Source organism: Pinus tabuliformis, chromosome 1_2 (genome assembly GCF_031772625.1).
Source record: "Pinus tabuliformis cultivar Carrire ecotype Pingquan chromosome 1_2, CPIR1, whole genome shotgun sequence".
In the NCBI taxonomy this organism is placed as follows: Eukaryota; Viridiplantae; Streptophyta; class Pinopsida; order Pinales; family Pinaceae; genus Pinus; species Pinus tabuliformis.
Genome location: NC_142298.1, coordinates 500,843,444 through 500,860,490, shown reverse-complemented (window position 1 = coordinate 500,860,490; position 17,047 = coordinate 500,843,444).

Sequence of the window (17,047 nt, the reverse complement as noted above, 5' to 3'; positions counted from 1 at the left end):
AAGGGTTGTGTAGTTCTTCAAGAAAGGCAATTCGATTCAGTATGAGGAGAGGTCAATTCAACATCTAGTGGTCGAGAAGATTTCCAGAAGGTCGAGAGAATTACTTCTAGAGGCAAAAATAGGCAGGATTCACCATAAGACTCAGACTCCAACTAGTGCGAGTTGTCCTGAGCAGAGGTAGCGCAGAAAGGCCTTTGCAAGGGTTTGGACTACCCAATTGCTGAGACAGTTTGTTACGAGATTGCTTGTGGAGGAGGGTATATTGCCTCAGATATTTTTCAAGTATTTCTCTCAGACAGAAACACCATTTTGGCATCTATTTTATTGTACTCATAATTCTTGTCGCTGCTTAATAATAAAACCCTCAATTGTTGCATCAATTTTCCCGCATTGGGTTTTTTCGAGGACAATTGACCAAAAATAATGGTGTCATTTTTATGTGTGTGTGCTCATTTCTCAGTTTCCAGTATTTTTGTTTTCTGTGACATTTTTTTGTGAAGAAATTGTTGTGTGAATTATTCGTTGTTTTCCATATCAAATAAACTACATAATTAAATTTACATTTAGAAGAATAATTTCCAGTTGTTGCATTTCAAGGAATTTTAGCATGGTATCAAAGGATATTTGATAGACAAGAGGCTCATAAATGAAGAGTGAGAAATTCGTTGTTCAGAGGGAGCAGCAACACGAATTTTCTAGAGGCTGCGCAGTTCCTAGACGGACAGTGCAAATTGTTGGACAAGGTTCGATTTTCTAGTTCCAAGGCACAAGAAGGGTCGATTTATCAAGGGATTCCAACAGGTAGTAAGGTGAGAAAATCAGTATTTTTGCAAATAATACGCTTTGTCTGGGCACAAAGGTTTTGTAATAGTTTGTACTAGCATAATCAGTGTCGGGTGGAAGAGAGATTGCACACACAGAGGGAGTTTCTCTCAGAGGATTTCTAATTCAAAAATCCAAAGTTTCCAGTTGTCGTAGGTAGTAGCAGTAGGCAGATTTTATCACTCCAGGAAGCAATGCAAATAACAATGCTAATAGTTGAGCAGGTGAAAGAGGGATATTTCTACACCAGGTCAAGTTTTTGCATAAATGGCCACAACAGGTCTTCGAGATCATGACAGTTTGGATGTCGCATCTAACTATATCATCTGGAAGTCCGAGATGTCCTTTCTGCTGGATGAGTATGTTGTGGAAGAACCTATAGACTAGCAACAATTAGTGATTTTCAATAAGGAGATGACCAAGGCGAAGCGGTTGATCCTAGATGGATTCCAGTACCATATTTTCTCACACATATCAGGAAAGAATACAACCAAATATATATGGAATTCTCTTGCAGGGTTATATCAGAATCCTTTAGAGCATCGGAAGATGTTCTTGAAGGAAAATTTGAGGAATATTCGTATGCAGAGGGGTGAAGGAATTACCCCCTTTCTCACCAGAATTCATGATATCTAAGATGAGCTTGTAACTGTAGGATATTCACCAACATCTACCAAGATTGTGTGTTTAACCCTCAACAGTGTCACCGAGGAAGGGGAGACCTTCGTCCAGGGTATTTTTGGACGAGACCAGTTGCCTAGGTGGGACCGGATGTGGGTAGATCTCACACAAGAGTAAATGAGGTGAGATCTTGTAAAGATATCCACCAACTAAAGTAGCAACAAGGGTTGAAGGGTGTGAAGGAGGAAGAAAATGTGGCCCTTGCATCAAAAGGGAAAGCAAAATGTCCCAGTCAAGGACAAGGCTTGTAGGGGGAGAAGAAGAAGAAGAAATATTTGTCTAAGATCAAGTTCTTTATGTGTGGCGAGTATGGCCACTATAATACTCAGTGTCCTCAGAGGAAGAATGATAAGAAGGAGAAGCAGGATCAAGTGGAAACACCAGTAGAGATCGATAATATTTCCTTTAGGCTAGAGGAAAATTCTGTTATGTATGCAATTATAACTCTAGGAGAGAAGTGGAGCGATGTAGAACTTTAGTCCCATAGTTGCGCAGATATTCGGGAAGGGTCCATAGGAGAGAATCAACTTTTCTCATGGACCATTACCCTTGTTGCAGGTACCCACAACATTAAGTAGCAAGAGGATCAGTGTCAGTTTGTGTATTCAGTTCTAGAGTGACAGTCGTAGACTAGTTGCAGAGAGATGTTAAGGAGCACAGAGTAGAGTTGATAACGGTGTAGAAGGCACAATCAGAATCAACAACAGTACATATTTTCCCAGTAGATAGTGCAGAAGCTACTAGCAGTCAAAAACTCAAGAGATAGGTGTAGCATGTGATCACAGTTGATTCAGTATTTTGGATGCTTCTCAGTTGCAACATAGCAGCAACAGTGAAAGGATCTTAGCTGGGTTGCAGTGTAGAAGAAGAGTTGGCAACAATACATGTTGTACAGTCAGTGTCATCAACAACACAGATGCAACATGGTTCAGCTACAACCAGTAGAAAATGAATCAAAGTTAGCGCAATAGTTGATGGACAGTGGAAGGTAACTACAGTTGTCGGATATCAACAATCTGTATGGGATGATGATGCAAAGACAGGGTGTTGTATCAGTAGTGCAACACTAGAGAACACCTTCCTTGCTAAGAGGGAGTGTTAGTTTTTGTAGCATCGGATGGTGTTCTAGTCTCAAACTTTGTGGAGAGGTTAAAACACATAAGTTCTCCAAAACCCAAAAATCGTTTTTGGAAATTCCACGTAAAGATAGCTCAATTAAATTAATTGACCATCATTTAAATTTTTCTCAAGTCTAACTTAGGAAAACTGGTTAATTCATAGTAATTAATTAAGAAATGTGAGAATTCTCTAGAAACTCACACGGATTGACTTAGAGATGATCTCAACCATCGATTAAGATTTAATCATAGCCATTGAAGTATCAACTAAATATTATAAGAGGAGGTTGATGGGTAGATGGAAAACACACTAGTTGCAGATACAATGTGATCAAGACAATTTGATTTCCAAGTGGCAAGTGATTCAATAGTGAGATCGAGCTAGTGATCGAGTAGCAAGTGGCAAAGGGGCAGTATAGTAGATTTCTAAAGGAGTTTCCAATTCTAAAGAGGCAGTGAGAGGAGACCGAGATTATTCTTTAGGAGGTTACGCAAGGGCTGCGCGGTGCGTCAAGAGAGGCAGTTTGATTCAGTACGAGGAGAGGTCGATTCAGCATCCAGTGGTTGGGAAGATTTCCAGAAGGTCAGGAGAATCACTTCTAAAGGAAACAATAGGTAGGACCTCACCATCAGAGGTAGACTCCGGCTAGTGCGAGTTGGCATGTGCAGAGGCAGTGAAAAAGGGTATGCCCAAGGGTTTGGACAACCCAGTTCCTGAGATAGTTTGTTGCAGGATTGCCTGTGGAGGAGGGTAAATTACCTCAAATATTTTTGCCAATATTTCTCTCAAACAGAAACGCCAGTTTGGCGTCTATTTTATTGTATTCGGAATTTTTTTTGCCACATAATAATAAAACCCTCAATTGTTGCACCAGTTTTAACATAGTTACCGATCAAATTAGAATTGTACAAAGTACCCATTTTTTTTGAGGTAGCAAAAAAATTATCCGATTTTGAAAAGTGTTGATTCATAATACACCATTTTTTTAGCATATTTTTGACACTTTAAATTTTGTTATGTATCAAGTATGAACATTTTTTTTAAATGTTAGTGATTTTCATGTTGATTTTGAAAAGTGTTGATGCAACAACAACCCTTTTTTTTAGAGGACTTATTTTTGACACTTCAAATTTTCTAATGTATTTAGTGTGGATAATTTCTTTTTAAATGTTGGTGATTTTCATGCAGATTTTGAAAATCATCAACATTTTTTTTTATGGCATATTTTTGACACTTTAAATTTTCTGGTGTCTTAAGTATGCACAATTTTTTTTAAAATGTTGATTATTTAACTATTTTTCAAGTTGTCTTATTCCTCTTCTTGTTTTTCATCCTAAGATGTTTGTTTTTAAGGTTTTCCAAATTTGTGTTTTTTGTTTTTCTTTACAATGTTATAATAAAAAATTATTTTTTTTGCAAAGTTTACATATAAATAAATATTTTGAGGCTAGGATTTTTTATAAATTTGTATACCGTTAATTAATACTTCAATACACATAAAATAATTGTCACTTAAAAATAATAATTTTAAACACTCACACATTTTGGATATAGATATAATTAAAATGATATGTATTTCAGGACCCTTTCGCTAAAAATGACATTTTTTGTCAAGTTGTATGTGATCCTCCGGGCTTGACCTATGGCTTCAGGAGCTGTGATCAAGGGGCATTTAAGCCATCAAATTCACCTAGGGATCGCACCTGGCTTGGGCCACACGAACCCTTAGCTGACTGGATTTTTTAGCATGTCTCATCCTCCTAACGCAGGGCACAACCACCCCCATGGGGTTTGATCCTGGATCATCTTGCTGATGAGGCCCATCCTCAACCGGTTTTGCTAGTGGAACTTGACGCTAAAAATGACATGTTAAAATAAAATATTTCTATGATAAAATTGAATTAAAAAGTTGGAAAAATAATAAATTTTATGAATTTTATATCTAAAGGTAATGACATTTGAAGCTAGTTTTTTTTTTGATAAAAAAAAAAAACTGATTTAGATTAAATTCAAAGTAAAAATAACAAAAAAAAATGGTTAAAAAAAACCAATAAAATATAATAAAAAACAAAATCCTTAAAAAAAATAAAAACATATAAAATAAAATAAAAAATATTATTAAATTTTAAATAATAATAATAAATAAATAATATATATATTGAAAAAGACCATTAAAAATAAATAAATAAACATGTAAAAAATGATTAAAAAAATCGTTAAAATTAAAAATAATAATAATAATAATAAAACTTTTAAAAAATAATTAATATACATATATGAAAAAAAAACCAAAAATAACTTTTAAAATATCAATAAAATTAAAAATTAAAAAATAAATCATTTGTCATTGGCCCCCGCATGGCCGAGGGTCGATTCAGAGAATTGGCCTTCGACCCGCACATGACCGAGGGTTAACTATGGGAATAGACCCCCGCTTGGTCGACGCTCGATTCTGGGAATCGACCCTCAGCCAGGCAGGGACGATAGAGTCGTCGTAGGGTTGGCGGAGCAGGGTTCGAGTCGATTCTCGGACTTAGCCCTTGGCCAAGTGGGGGTCGTAGAGTCGGCGAAGCGGCGTTAGGAAGCCCCTCCGTCGGCCCTGTGGCGGCCCTCAGCGAAGCGAGGGCCAAGGACAACCTTTTTTTTAATTCTTTAAGTGTTATTTTTTAAATAATTTTTTTTTTTTGTAAGTTTGGTAGGACTACATCTTCATCATGTCCAACTTCTCACCCCAATCGAGGGGATAGCAAAAGATTTGAACCCAAGACTTCCGGTTCGATGAGACTTCATTTCCACAGCCATTGCCAATTGAGCTACCCTAAGCGGAATTTTTAATGTTTTTTTAATATATTTTTTAATTTTTATTTATTTATTTTTAACTTTATGATTTAAGTATTTTTTTTAAATTTTTTTCGTTTGTATTTAATTTTTTTGTGTTTTTTAACGCACGAGCAACAGCTTGAGCTGTGCAGACCTAGCCGCCTCCCTGACCTTGCAGGCCTCTCTCGGCAGCCTCCTGCTACTGAGTTTTCTCTGACCATGCACCCCTCTGAGGAGGGCGACCCTCCCTCACCCAACCACCAAGGAAACGAAGAAAATGAAGAAGCATTCGCATCCCTGATTGCTGCGAATGGAGCTCCAAGGAACAGGCCAACAATCAACAAATTTGTCAAGAAGCTCGAGGATATACCAGAGATCTCTCTCCCACCTGCTCTCCCTCGAAGAGCAGCTCTTTCACTGGCAGAACACGGACTTGTTGGACAGTTCACGGGGTTATGGTCGTCACCCAAATCAGTACAAAAATGGGTTGAAAGAAACTGGAATGCAACCACCCAGGGGAAGATAGCAATACGATTTTGTGGAAGGGGGTATTACACTTTTCTTTTCGAATCAAAGGAAGACAAAGATCTGATATTCAGAAACGGTCCATACTTCATGGATTCTAGAGGTTTATATCTAAATAGGTGGACGCCAGATTTCGATCCAGAAATGGATGTCCCAAGCGCAGTCCCAGTCTGGGTCAGACTTCCACACCTTCCACTACATTGTTGGGGAGACGATTCGGTCAAAGCTATAGGAAATGCAGTGGGCAAGTATATAGACAGATGCGAACCTAAGGACAACATGCACGCATGTGCCAGAATATGTGTGGAAGTAGATCTTGGAAAAGGTCTTCCAGAGGCAATAAAGATCAAGGTCGATCAGTGGACGCATATACAGCAGCTGGACTATGAGCAGATACCATTTAAATGCAAGGTATGTCATGAGTATGGTCATTTTGCTAATAGGTGTCTTAAAAAAAAGAGAATGAAAATGTAGAAGAACAAGAGAATACATGGGAACAAGTAAAAAGGAAAAAACCCATCAATAAGCAGCCAATATCAAATGCCTCCCAGCTCCAAGAACTAAATGAGACTACTTCTCAGCCCTCATTGAAGGTTATCCCCCCTATTCACACATCTCTGAACCCCTTCGGGCCCTTGGAAGACCCTATTGATCCACCCTCTCCCAGATCCCCAACATCGAACCCCTCCTCCCTTTCTCTCATACCCTCCTCCTCTATCCCTATCTCCACCCCCACCTCCTCCCTTAGTGGACCGCATACTAACCAGAAATCAAGCTAAAGAAAACCCCCAAACTTGGGATCAGCAAAAAAAAGTGGGAAGGAAATCCAACAAGGAAATCAGAGATGAGGTAGCGGCTAAAGAAATGGCACTAGGAACTCAACAACCAATGGAATCCTTCCTTGGGAAAAATACAGGAAATAATGAAAAAAATCAGCAAAGAGGAAAGGGAGGATCACATCAACACAACAATAAATAATGATAGTGGTCTCTTGGAATTGTCACGGCCTTGGCACCACTTTCAAAGCCAATGCAGCTAGAGATATTTTAATCAATGAAAAGTCAGACATCTATATGATCCAAGAGACCAAAACAAGCAAGCAAGAAAATAAAAATTTGATTCAAAAATTAAGAAATTATGAAGGAATAGTGCTAGAGGCTACAGGAGCATCAGGAGGAATATGTACCATATGGGACAAAAGGAAATGGGAACTAATAAATCAAAAAATCAGCAGTCACTGGATTAGAACAGATTTGAGAGATCTCAACACAAAGGAATTGTATAGCATTATGAATGTATATTCTCCAAATCACTACAGAGAAAAAGAACACTGCTGGAATTCGATTAAAGAAGAACTAGCAGAAAGACAAAATGGGAAATTAATCCTTGGAGGAGATCTAAATCTGATAAGGAACACTGAAGAAAAATTTGGCGGGAATTATCATCCAGATTCGTCAAGAGAAGCCCTTGAAGAAATAATGGAACAACATAAACTAATCGACATTCCACCAAGCAATGGGAAGTACACTTGGAGTAATAAGAGAATAGGCAAGAATAATATCAAGGAAAGGTTGGATAGAATCTTAGTACAAGAAAACATAGCAGCTGAATTCACTCTTGTGAAAAGCAAGATCGTCCACACAACAGCTTCAGATCACAAGCCGGTGGTTTTAAGCATGGGTAATTTGGAAAATCAAGGCCCGCTCCCCTTCAGATATAATTTGAGTTGGGACAGCAAGGAAGAATTTGGAAAACAAATCAAAGAGAGCTGGAAAAAAAGCGTCATTGGGTCTCCTCAGTATGTTTGGGAAACAAAGCTAAAGAATTTAAGGCTGCATTTAAAAATTTGGGCAAGAGAAAATGATATACGAGACAAAGCTAGGAAAATAGAATTACAAAAAAAATGGACAACATTCATAAGGAAAAAGAAAACAAAGAAGAAAGCAAACAAGATTATCTACAAGAAAATGAAGTCTTCTTGGAAATCTATAAGCAAAATAGGAAAGAAGAAGAAGAATGTCGAATGAAATCCAGATGTCTTTGGCTGAAATCAGGAGATAAAAACACAGCCTTTTTTCATAATTCAATGAAAATAAGGAGGGAAAGAAATCAGATTGAACAGATTCAAGTAGATGGGCATGAGATAAAAGGAGCTGAAGAAATAAAAATAGCAGCTCACAACTACTTCAAAGATCTACTTACAACAAGCGACCAGCAAGCAGTTAATGAAGAATTCTTACAGCACATAAATAAAAAAATAAGTGATTAGAAAAACGCAGAAATAAATAAAGAGATCACTGAGGATGAAGTCAGGGAAGCGGTCTGGTGCCTTCACCCTGACAAAGCTCCGGGGCCAGATGGGTTTACAATGGCTTTTTATAGACAGCATTGGGATATTATTAAAAAAGATCTTATGAGAATGATCAAAAATGCCTTTCAAAAAAAAAAATTGGAGGAAACACAAAATATTCCTATTTGGCACTCATACCCAAAGAGTCCAATCCAGTAACATTCAACAGATACATACCAATCTCTCTTTGCAATTCTTCTTATAAGATAATCACCAAAATTCTTGCAAATAGAATTAAGAAAATTCTTCCGGAAATCAAGGCGGATTTGTTCCCAAGCGGCAAATCACAGATAATGTGATCATTGTTCAAGAAGTTATTCACAGCAGTATTCAAAGGAAAGAGAAAGGAATGATAGTAAATCTAGATATGGCAAATGCTTTTGATAGAGTTAATCATAATTATCTTGCAGCAGTACTCAAAAAATTTGGCTTTTCAATAGATATTATAGAGACTATCCAGGCGTGCATATCAACCCCATGGATAGCTCCTCTAATAAATGGAAGGCCCAGTAAATTTTTTCAGAGCACAAGAGGGCTACGACAAGGCTGTCCTCTATCCCCATTCCTATATATCATCATGGTAGAAACATTAAGTGCAGCGCTGGAAAGTCAGAGAAAGGAAAAAAAATAACAGGTATACAGATAGCAAGAGGGGTCAAAGATATAAATCACTCACTTTTTGCAGATGACACCCTTCTTATGGGAGGGGCATCAAGCATAATAGCTAGAAGATTTAAAAGAGTGTTGGATGATTTTCTCCAAGCCTCTGGAGGAATGTTAAATAACACCAAATGCAGAATATATAGTTGGAACACTTCTCCAAGAGCTATGCAGCATATATCACAAATACTAGAAATTCCAATACAAACAAGATGGACCCACTTTACTTATCTTGGGCTGCCCCTAGCAAAGGAAAATGTAAAAGCGGAATTATGGAGCAAGCAAGTGGAAAAAATGAAGGATAAAATTCATAATTGGGGAGTGATGTGGCTTAATTTGGTAGGAAGAGTGATCATGATTAAGGCACTCCTTTTGGCCCTTCCCATTTATCAATATGTGATTATTCTGGCCCCGGCAAGTGCCCACAAGCAAATGGAAATAATAATAAGAAGCTTCCTATGGCAAGGAGGAAAACAAGAGAACAAAAAATTCAGCCTAGTTCGATGGGAGCAAGTCACCCTTCCCTATGAAAAAGGAGGTATAGCAATTCGCTTACCAGGTCAAATGAACATTGCTTTAGGGACAAAAATAATTTGGAGAATGATAAGTGGAAAAGAACAATGGTGGGAAAAAATACTAGCAATGAAATATTTAAATCATCATAGAACAAAATTGATAACTGAACCTATTCCAGTCAGGCCTTGCACACAAGTCTGGAAACTTGTAAAAAAGATAATTCCTCTTATTAGAGATCAAATTTCTAAAAATCCAGGGAATGGCAAAACAGTTGCAATCTGGGAGGACCGAATAATGGGAAGAGATCCTCTAAATCTCCAGTGGAATCTAAGAGGACTTCATTGTTGGATGGAAGAGAGAAGGATAAATACCTTATACTCAATCTCTAAGTGGGATCAGGATAATTGGCTTGGATGGAAAATACCAACAATTCCAAAAATATTAAAAAGTCAATGGGAGAAACTAAAATCTCACCTATCAGGGGCAACTCCCATAAATAGAGAGGATCATGACGACTTTGTATGGGACCCAAATGGAGGGGAATACACAGTGAAATCAAGGTATAATCTCCTCCAAGAACAGCAAAATCAACAAGACTGGAGTCTATGGAAGGCAACCTGGAAAACAGAATGTCTTCCCAAAATCAAAGTTTTCATTTGGACTCTTCTCAAAGGTAAAATCCTAACCTATGAAAATTTAAAAAAAAAAAAGGAATACAAGGGCCTTCCAGGTGTGTCATGTGTCAAATGGAGGAAGAAACAATCCAACACCTTTTCATGAACTGTAGGGTGGCTAGAGAATGTTGGACCCAGATAACAAGTCTGCTGGAAATAAATATAAATTTTTCAAATCAGTTGTCAGCACTTCATAAAACTTGGGAGAAGAGCTACCCGTATTCAAAGAGAAACAAGGCCACAATAAGCAGGATCTGGAAATGCCTCCCCTCAATTTTGTGTTGGCAGATTTGGTTAGCCAGAAACAAATGTATTTTCAAAGAACAAAAACCAAGTATAGGCAAGATTCTTTCAAAAACATGGAGCCTAGTATCAGAAATAATAAGCACCAATGGAATATCAAATATGGATCAGAACAACCTACAGCAAGAAGAAAAAGATTGGTATAGCAAAGCAATATTAGGAAAAAAATAGAAGCTACAACAAAAAAGAAAAAAGCTTCCACAGCCAAGAATTGGAAATCAAGATTGGATGACAAAGAATTTGAAGAATGGATGAAAAAACAAAAAAGATTCAAACTTTTTTTCGATGGGGCTTCAAAAAATAACCCAGGAAAAGTAAGAGCGGGAGGATTAATTACACATTCAAATGAGAAACAAATTATAGCATATGAATGGAGCCTCAGAGAAATGACAAACAACAAGGCAGAAGCATACAGCCTACTATTAGGCACAAGGCTGTTAAAAAAACTTGCGATCAAGGATCCTATAATTATAGGAGACTCGGCAATCATCATAGCAGCAATGGAAAATGAAAAGGATTTCAACAGTATCACCATTAATAAAATTTGTCAAAGGATCAGATCAAATATAAAAAGTCTGGGAAACATAACTTTCAAGCATGTGTTGAGAAATCAAAACAAGGAAGCAGATAACTATGCTAATAAAGCTCTTGAAAGACCAGTTGGGACTGTAAAAGAAAACAATGAAGTCTATGTTGAAAACATACCATGATTTCCACAATTAAGATGAGGACTGAGAAAGGAGAAAGAGGAAAGAAGCATAACAAAAGGAAAAAAAAGGATTATCAAATCTTCACTCCCAGATTCAGATTGTCTGCAGAACACAATGAAGATTTGATAGCAGTTGATCTCATGTGCAATCTACAAGGCTTAGAGCACAAAATCCACTCAATCCCAAAAAAGCTTCAAAGCACGTATGATAAGGAATGCAGGCGTCCTTTACCACTGAGCAAAGACGGTAATGGTCATATCAAACACAAGCAGCAGGATCGAAATTGTCACACAAGTGCAAGGTTTGCTACAACGGGCAGCTGTACAAGCACAAAGGCGATCAGCATCACGACTTTTACCTACAACAGCAGGTTATCCCTTCGTTCTGAGATCAATAAATTGGTCGAAGAACTCAGTAATCTTCACCATTCAGAAAATTCAGCCTATCCACATTCAAGCCATCTCATAACTGATCCCCTCGCCCGTAGTTAGCTTGAAGCTTTCAGCCTGAAGCATACAGCAGTTCGCCAAACTCTCCCTCTCGACTCATCAATACATATATCCAGGCCCAAACTTCACCAGCGAAGGATATCTTCACTGTCATTTGCTCCACAGTGCTCTCCCTCAGTTGATCGCTCCTCTGGTATTTTTTACGCTTATAATCCAAGCACTCAGAATTCCGTAACAGCCTCTCCCCATATCAATGCTGCCTTCCTCTGTTTAATACACAGGCTGTCTCATCTTCCCAGCGTCCTCAAGCCTCAGGTTCTTTGTCTAAGAATTACCTTCATATTGAAAGCAGTCTCTCCTTCCCAGCGTCCCCAAGGCTCAGGTTTTCTGGAGTCATACTCTCCATTTAAGTTTTACATCTTGTTTAACCAACATCTCCCGGCCAGCATCTCAGTTCAAGACAATTCCACGAATTGGTTTTGGAACACAAAGCAGGGTCAGAGCTTTATTGGTTCTCTCAGAGCTTTGGAGATTTGTCATCAAGAGGACTCCATCAATCAGAACTCTGCCATCAACAACAGAGGAACAAGCAGAACACATCAAAGTAAGAGGGCCATCACCGGGATCAAAAAAGACACAGTCTCTACAGCAAATCAAAGCAACATAATGGCCTGCAATCCACTAGAGAGAGCAGAAAAGAACGACAGTTGCCCAACTTGCAGGGCCAATAGGTTTATGATTGGAAGGTTTAATCAAGCCTTAAAGGACCTCAGGGCAGAGATGAAGACAGCCAATGTGTACATGCAAAGAGACATAGATCTATAGAGAGCTGAAATAGAAGATCTAAAAGACAAATGCAAGCACTTGGAAGAAATAGTTGAGTACATCAAGACCCTCAATCAAAGCCAGCAAGGGGAAACATCCTCCAGGAACAGCAAGAAGCGCCGCCCCCAGCAGGAGGAATCAGTAAATCAGTTCTGGTGATCTTGTCCCTTCTATTAAATGCAGTGCAAATATAGTTTGTTTCTAGGACAGTATGTAAGGCAATATGCCACACTAGTTTTTGAATTTTACAGAATCAAGGCTGCAAGTGTGGATGTTGGGACTGTGCTCCCATTTTGTGCATTACATTTGAATCAGCCCCCTTCCGAATGTACAAGGAGCTCGCTCTTTTTCTTTTTTGCAATATAAAAAAATAAATAAATAAATATCCGACTGTGTTAAAAAAAAAATGTGTTTTTTATTTGTTTATTTTTTAATTATCTAATTTTCTTTATTTGTTTTTTTTAAGTGGCAAATTTTTAAATATTTTCCTTAAAAAAAAAAAAAAATTAACAGTTTTTTTATTTATTTATTGATTTGTTCATTTGTATCATGATTATGAACCATAATAAATGGTTTGAAACGCGTTGACCCTGAAAACTATTTTGTGATTTCTCCATAAGATATTTTTTATATATATTTTTATGGTTTTTTTTTTTTTTAATGTTTTTATATATATATATATATATATATATATATATATATATATATATATGTTATTTTTTCTTTGAACTTTTTTGTTTTGATTTTGTTTTACTTTTTTTTTTCAATCTTTTAATTTTTTTTTTGTTTTGTATTTTTCATTTTTATTTATTTATTGTTTTGTTTTATTTTGTGTTTTTTTGGCAGGATCTGTGTTGATCCTCAACTAGTAACTCATCCCCATTATGTGTTAATTTGATAGTTGATTTTAAAGATTTCGTTATAATGGATCAAGTTTGCCCCCACATAGTGTTCATGGTTGATTTTTAAGATTTCATTGCAATAGGTCGAGTTCACCTAGAGTGCATGTCAATTTGATGGTTGATTTTTAAATTTTCGTTACAATGTGTCAAGTTGTTTTAGGCTAAGATTTTACAATAGTTATACTTTTAGCATTTAAAAAAGAAATTACTCTTTGTATAATGACTCTTTCATTTAGGTGTTCATTTTCAAAGTGTTTTTAGTCATATAATTTTTTCATGATGCCATGGTTGAAATATATTGAAAACTTAAGGTTTTTTTTAGTTATGATATTTGGTTTTAATTTCATGGTTGAAAAATTGTCAAAATTTTAAGGTTTTTCTAAGTCACGATATTTTATTTTTAATGCTATGGTTGAAAACAGTTATAAGTATTTTACCTTTAACTTCATGGCTGAAAATTGTTGGAATTTTAAGGCTTTTCAAAGAAATGATATTTTATCTTTAATGTCATACCTGAAAATTGTTGAAATTTTAATGTTTTTCGGAGTCATGATGTTTTACCTTTAATGTCATTGCTAAAAAATGTTGGAAATTTACCTCAAAAGAAAAAAATGTTATTTCAACATCAACACTTTTCGTTTTCAAGGTGTTATTTTGCACCCAAAAAATTGGCTTTTATTGGCTTTTATTATCATTTTTAAAAAATGTTGAAAATTTACCAATATTGGTGATGCAACATCAACAGTTTTTGTTTTGGGGTTGTTTTTCGTATTTTTGGGGGGTTTTTTGGCTAGAGTTTTCATTTTAAGGTAATAGCTCTCTTTTGATCAGTAACTTTGTTTTTTCCCGCATTGGGTTTTTTCGGGGACAATTGTCCAAAAATAATTATGTCATTTTTATGTGTGTGTGCTAGAATTTTTCAGTTTCCAATATTTTTATTTTTCGTAGAGTTTTTATTGTGAAGAAATTGCAGTTGTTTGTCGTAGCAAATAAATTGCATAATTAAATTTACAAATAGAATAATAATTTCCAGTTGTTGCATTTCAAGGAATTTTCACAAGTTAAACTCAGAGTTTCAAGCATAAACATGTAAGGAGGGTTTTTTGACTTGGAGAGAAAGTTTAAAAGACTCAAATGAATAGGAAAAAGGCAAAAATAAGGAGATTCATGCGAAGATCAAAGTGCAAGATAACTGAGTTTAAATTCCAAAATAACAATCCAAGTTTCTTTATCAGCACAGCTGAATTTGCAAAGGAAAGATAAAGGAGTAAGGATTGAGAGTATGTATGGGTGAAGTTGTTGGTGTTCTCAGTAAATATTGTTGAAGGTATTGGTGATGGTGGTTTTGACAAGTGGTCGAAGTGACAGACAAATTGATTTATGTTAAAAAGGATTGGCTTCATTATTTGAGTATTAAAACTGTTTGAAAGATGAATCATTGAAGTCATGCAAGTTGCAGCTTGCAAGTTAGGGGTTGTAGCTCCTTCTAGTGGTTGTTGGTAAATGTTCAGGGGTTGAAGCTCCTTTCAGTAGAAGCTGATAAAACTAGGGGTTGTAGCTCCTTTCAATTGTAGTTGATAAATCAGGGAGTAGTTGTTTCCTATTGGTTATAGCTAAAGAATTTTGTAACAAGTTGTAGTTTGCCTTACGAAGTAATTTGAATAAAAGTTTGATGAATCTATGTGTACTATATGTGCTAGTTACGATTGATTATTGTCATGCTTGTATGAATTAATATCCGAAGTATGTATTGGTGTCCTAGTATCATTGCAAATGAAAGAAAGTTTTTAAAATTCCTACAATATTGATTCACCCCCCTCACCTTAGTATTGTCCCGATTTCTAACAATTATTTTCTATTTTTTCATATTTCTAACTTTTTTTCTCTAAACATGAGACAATGTGAAAGAAAGACTCTTTAGAATCTAAATATTTTACAAATTGACCTATTCAAATACTGAAAACTCTCATTAAAATCATTTGAAATTTAATAAACTTAGGAATATTAATAATAAATATTTTAAAATTAAATTACTATAAATATTTTTAAAAATAAAATTACAATAAAAGGAGGTATTTAACTATGTTGTCTTCCATCAAATACTACCAAAAAGCTCTCATTAAAATCATTTAAAATTTAATAAAATTAAGAATATCAATAATAAATATTTTAAAATTAAATCACAATAAGATTTTGAAACCAAATTACAATAAAGGGAGGTGCTAAAGTATGTTGTCTTCCATCAAATAAAATGTCAACAACAAAAGGAATGACACATTCTCATCCATATTCCATCCACCATTTGCCCAAATTATTGTTATCAATTCAATCGTGTGATTAATATAATCATGGATTAATGATAAGAATTCAATATTTTTTAGCTTCATGTTACTTTATATCCATCACATTTGGAAAAATTTGACAACTTATTTTATTGACCATGTTCAGATTAAAGGTTGTGGACGTCATAAAAAAATCCATTGAGCCAAGTGAAGTTTTCGGCTGCCATATAACTGTTACAGATAACTAATTGTCTGTAAGAAAGAAATAATATATGTACATTGTATCATAGAGTAATGGTAAAATGATTTATCAATGATTATAAGCCTAGGCCACATCTTCCATAGTGGCAAAGGCCCAACCATTTACAAGTCTACTTCTGGGGCTCTCTCATTTATGCTACCCATTTCCTTCAGCATTGTTGTTAGCTTCAAAACGAGACATGTAGGTGACGGAAAATTAATGTCTAGTTCCAAATGCATCAGAGAATAGTAGTAGTAGATAGTTGGAATGTCTGTTAAAATCAAGGAGAGACAGAATATGAGATAAAATCAAGAGGCTCTCCAGGTGAGTCAACTTTCACCTGGAGAATGCCTAAGTACTCCAAACTATTCATTCAATAAAATTCTTGTACATATAAGGTCATACACTAGCCGGGTGGTTTGAACCACTCCCTAAATAATAGGATCTTAGACCTAAATAGAGGATCTCAATCCTCGCGTACAATAACTAACAACCAAATATATTAATATAGAAAAGCTAGATTTCTCCATTAATTTCAACACCCCCCCTTAATGGAGAAATTCACCCAAATTCATATTTTTCCTTCCTTTGATTAACATAGGCCACTTGATGTGGTTTGTCTTGATCATTGGTGGTAGATAACTCTTCACGAAGTGCACGCTTACTTGAAGCATTACTTCTAGTATCAACCGTGTGGGAATATTTCCACCCACACACGGTTTTATCTGATTCCATGTGCTCCATTCTCCTTATTGTTAAGGATGTATAATATGATTTATTTTGTCCCCTGTAGATTGCTTTGGATCTTTGAGATGGAAAGGTTTGAGATGATGATTAGCTTTGATAAGAATTGTTAGCTACATTGAAGGCATCTTTGTTTCCTTTTTGTCTATGTTGTGTTCTTAGTTCTGGGTTTCCCTCATCATCATCTAGATCTTAAACAATAGGTTCATGAACCACCAGTAGCTCTTCAATTGCATAAACTTATTGATTGTGGCTCATGATACTTCTGGTCATTAATAAAACCATATTGTTTGTTGGAGGATTCTTCTAACTCAAAAATACTACCTAAGCCAAAAATGCCTCCAAATGGCTACATGAAAAAGACATCATCAAAAATATCCATGTCAAAAACGTCTGAAGATATAGACATATTGATAACACCACT